This window comes from Protopterus annectens, chromosome 7.part0 (genome assembly GCF_019279795.1).
Source record: "Protopterus annectens isolate FY-2018-M chromosome 7.part0, PAN1.0, whole genome shotgun sequence".
Taxonomy (NCBI): Eukaryota; Metazoa; Chordata; order Ceratodontiformes; family Protopteridae; genus Protopterus; species Protopterus annectens.
This window is the reverse complement of record NC_056739.1, coordinates 850,795,205-850,800,204: the sequence shown is the minus strand read 5'-3', so window position 1 is coordinate 850,800,204 and position 5,000 is coordinate 850,795,205.

The following is a 5,000-nucleotide window of genomic DNA, read 5'->3' as shown; positions in this document are numbered from 1 at the left end:
AAAGGGCAAAATCCCACTCCTTGTTCTACTGTGATCAACCACCTACTAGCAGTTTTCAGAATTTTGACATTTATATAAAATACCAGTAGTAAACAGGTTTGATATTCCGAACTTTTGATGAAATGAATGACATGGCACATAGGGGTCCCCTTGTGTCACATGAAGTCAGATGCAGTAGCTGTTCATGACTAAGGTGGACAACTGCTCGCGTACATTGGCACCCTGGATCATCTACTTCTGTGGCTGATAGAATCATATGGCAGGTAAGGCCCATCCATCCTGGTGGCAACTGTTATCTGTGTGGTTCCTCTCTGTGCCTGTCAGGCAGGCCCTATGTACCCCACTCCATCAGCATCATGATATTCCTGCTGCTTACCCGTCATTTCCCATACCCTGTCAGTATTCCAGACCTCCACATCACCAGCTGTCCTTCCTCTGTCTGTTTCTTTTCTAGTGGCACCATACCTCCTCTGTCAAGTCTCTGTTTGTGCTGCTTGTTTGTTTGCCTACATCTGTTAACTTTCCCTATACCTTCCTTCCTTCCAACACATGCTTCTATCTTTCTTAAGAAAATGTAAAATGGGCACCTGTCCAATAAAAGAAAATATGCCCATCTTCTTTCTAACCTAAAGTTTCAAAGATGCCATCACAAAATGGCTCTTCTCTTAAATGATGACATTTATGTATTTATTCATTCACTCATTTATTTATTTATGTATTTATTTATTTATTTACTGAGCTGGGGCCCATTTTCTAGAAGTATTACATATTTTTACAATAAAAATCAAATCAAAAATAAAAATGAGTAAAAATTTAAAACCACCATGAAACATAATAAGAAAATCAACAGTCAGAGAATATCTGTAGATTGAGTAGGTTAAGTAACAATTGACAGGAGAGAACATCACACATGAAGTAAATACAAATAGATAAACCATTCAATCAATTTTTTTTTAAATAAAGATATACAGTATATGAATATATATGCTATGGAAGTGAGGGGAGAGGGAGGTATAAAGGTAGATGAGGCAAGTACAAGGAAGTAAAGAGTAGAATGGAGAAAAGGAGTTAAAGTTGAGAAGAGAAGAGGCTAGATCAAGTGGGGGTAAGACAAGGGCAGGACCATGTACTCTGAAGAAAAATGTTAAGTTCTTTTTTGAACAGGTGTTTTTGATGAATGCTTCTTATGTTTTGAGGGAGTGAGTTCCAAGCATGTGCAACAGAATATTTGTAGAGGGACTTTACTATACTTTTATTGGGTTTATATATGTCAAGGAGGTGTTTGCTGGAAGTACAAATGTGATGATGGGGGTTGTAGTAGGAGACTAGGCTGGAGATGTAAGGGCAGGAAAAGGGATCATTCAGGATAGAGTGTGTAATTTGAAGTTAGGGAAGAAGTAGCTGTTTAGAGAATTCTGGCCATTGGAGTGATTTAAGGGCGAGACAGAGATATGATTTATAGGAGAGATTAGAGGCGAACCTGACTATTTTGTAATACGTTTGCTCTAGTTTAGTGATAAGTGAAGTTTGAACATTAGTAAGGACAGGGGCAGCATAGAGAAGACAGGTTAGAAGAAGGGACTGAGAAAGGGATGGTTTGGAAGAAGGTGACAGAAATTTTTATTTGCGATGGAGAAGTCCAACTTTCTGGTGAGTCTTTTTTATGCATTGTTGGATATGAGTATCAAATTTTAGTTTATCATCAATAATTATTCCAAGTAGTTTGGTATGGGGTTTAGGTTTGATGATCGTGTTAAGAGAGGTGATAGAGAAAAAGGGTTTGTGCTGGGTGAGTGTTTTAGGGAAGAAGAGAAGGAGTTTATTTTTTGTGGATTACTATTAATTGGTTATCAGACAGTCAGGTTTTGACAGAGGTGAAGGTTTGTTGAGTGAGAGCTAGGAGTTCAGGGATGTTGTGGGCAGAGGTGATAAGGGTGGAGTCATTGTCATATTGTAGAAGTGTAGAGAGGTTAGTAGCAGAGTGAAGTTTGTTAGTAAATATGTTGAACAGAAGGGGGCCTAGAATCAATCCTTGGGGAACTCCAGTATTTCCAGGCAGGAACGGAGAGATGACAGTTTGCGAGCGGATAGAATGCTGCCTGTTGGAGAGGTAGCTAGAGAACTAGTTGATGGAGGAAGAAGACAGATGTAGATCAGAAAGTTTAGTAAGGAGTTTAGAGTGAGAGACAGTATCAAATCCCTTTGAAAGATCAAGGAATAGACAGGAAATGAGCAAGTTATTGTTACAAGCTTCATCTATTGTTTGAGTAAAGGAGAGTAATGCAGTGGCTGTGCTATGGTGTGGTCTAAAACCATGTTGGGTAGGAGTAAGGAGATTATTGTCAAGAAGGTGTTTGATTAACTGAGCATAGATGCACTTTTCTAAAATTTTAGAAAGGGGAGACAGGATAGCAATGGGTCTAAAGTTAGAGAGATCAGTAGAGTTGCCACCTTTGTGAAGAGGGATTGTATAAAAGGATTTCCAGATATCTGGGTCAAGGACCTCAGAGATGGAATGATTAATAAGTATAGTGACAAGGTAGGTGATGGATTGTGCAGCTATTTTTAGGAAGTGGGAAGGCAGTTGGCAGAGGGTGAGCAAGGATTAAGTTTATTTAGAAGAGATTTAATAATGGTAATTGGGACTGGTTGGAAAGAAAACGTATTGGGAAGAGTTTTGTTAAGAGGTGATAGAGGGGTTAGGTGAGATGTACTATTTTGTGTCAGCTTTTGGATAGTTTCTATGAAATAGTTGTTGAGAAGAGTGGCGGTTTCAGTGGCAGTGTTGTGCGGAAAGGGGTTGGGAGTAGTGGGTTTACTTGCGTGGAGCAGGTTGTTGGTGGAGGTCAAGAATGTTTTTGGATTTTTGTGAGGGATGCATTGGTTAGAGGAAAAATAAGCTGTCTTGTCTTTGATGACTAGTTTTTTGGTCTGGTTTCTGAGCTCTTTGTATGTCTGAAGTAAGTCAGGGGATTTATTTTTAACCCAGGATTTCCAGGTGCTATCTCTTTTGTGCATGATCAATCGAGTTTGTTTTGTAAACCAGGGGGCATAGTTGGATTTAATTCTGATTTTTCTAGAATCAAGAGAATCAAGGTCATCAGAAATGGTTCTTCTCCTGAAACAATAATGGCTCTCCCATTTTTAGCCCTTATTCCTAACAGTAACATAACATTGTCCCAAATATCATATGTATCTAAAACAGTGTCTTTTTTATTTAAGTCTTAGTAAGGAGTTTAGCCATTGTTTTCTCGCTAATCTTTTTGCAGCTGTGTCAATTCTCCCTGCTGCCACAGCTACTGCTGCATATTTTTCCTTCAATAACGGATGTTCTCTTATGCAAAATGAAGTTTTTCCAGATTCTAGTGTAACTGCATCATCCATATTATTTTCATTTCTCTGGATCTGTTCTATTTCTAGCTCCTTTACCTCAACCTTTTCCATTAAATCTCTCCACAAAATTATTGAATCATTAGTTGGTTCCGACTGTTGCAATATTCTTTGTAATAAATAATTTGATAATCTGCCAGAATGGAGTGTTGTAGCAATCACTTCACTTGCTTGTGAAGTCACTATTTCTTCCATCAAACTTGTCTTTCTGCCATTCAGCTCCTCCTCTGTATCAGAAACAACCAGTGCATAAGTAATTACCATCTCCTCCCCACTTGCAATTCAACTTCTGTCACCATTCTTCTTCCCAGTGCCCATCTTCACCAGAAAGGAGAAGGGGAATTCCCCTGATATTTGTCCAAATTGCCCTTAGTTAGTAGGATCACCACCTCTGTTCTCCCCCCTGAAAATAGGCTATGCCTTTTGAGATTAACCTGGTCAACAAAAACTGAATAAATAAATGAATGCAAAATGTTCTTTCATAAGAAAGAACAAAATTGTCTCTTGGGGGTGGCAGCCTTTACCCCCGTTAATCTAAATCAAAGCCAGTCTGATCTGAGTAATCTAAGTCTCTTCACCTTCATCTTGATCTGAACTGGATGATGGAGAAGGAATACAAAGCACTTTTCTGTTCTTCCTCCACTCCTTTCAGATGGAAGCTTTGGGCACTGAAGAAACATCCAAAGTTTATTGTACCAACTTAAAACAGTCTTTAAAAAACTGTATAATCAAATGTAGGATCATTTATTGATGTTCAGCAGACTGTCATCTCACTCCTGGATGCTGGAAACTCAGGTGTCTAATTATCTGTTTGTTCCCTATAAGAATAATCCAGGATTTGATCAGGCATTCTCCCCAAATATTGTTATCCGGATGTGTATATTAAAAACTTAGACAATTCAGTAGGGATAACAGATGACAGCCAGAAAGCCTTAGAATAGAACAGAGCAAAACAGAACTAATACCCCTAGCAAGTGTCTTTATACAGTCATAAACACTTCATCATCACGTGATATTTTGACCACCATTTTTTATCAAAGTGGCATGTTCACCTACTGCTTTTTTCTCCACCATCCTGAACAAGCAGTGGAGTGACAGGAGGACCAGAATCGATCAATCAGATGCCATTCCATGGAGTTTGGAAACTGGCCTACAAACACACACTACCAAATAATTGACTACCTAGCTCAATATGTCAGGCTTGGCTTTTTGGTCTCTGCTACCCAATCCTGTTTGGTACCTAAAGGAAACTCCATCATTTTTATTTATTTTTTTCTCTTTCTGTTCTCCATGTTTCTTCCTCTGTTTAGGATATTTAGAGAAAATAAGGGATACAGATGTAGAAGAGTATGTGAGGCCAAAGAAAAAACTGTAACTTCCTGTCTGCTGTGCTCCACTGTTTGGTATGATGTCACAGTTCTCCTATTAACAAAGCAAACACATAAGGTGAACTCTGATTTGGGGGAGGAGATTGGTCATTCAGTTCAGTGACATAAATGTAAACTTGGTACTCAAGTCTTTTCCCTTTATAGCCAAACTCCTTCAAAATACTGCAAGCATGAGGTCACACCCACAAGCCCACAGGAAAATATGAACAATGAAAAAAAATA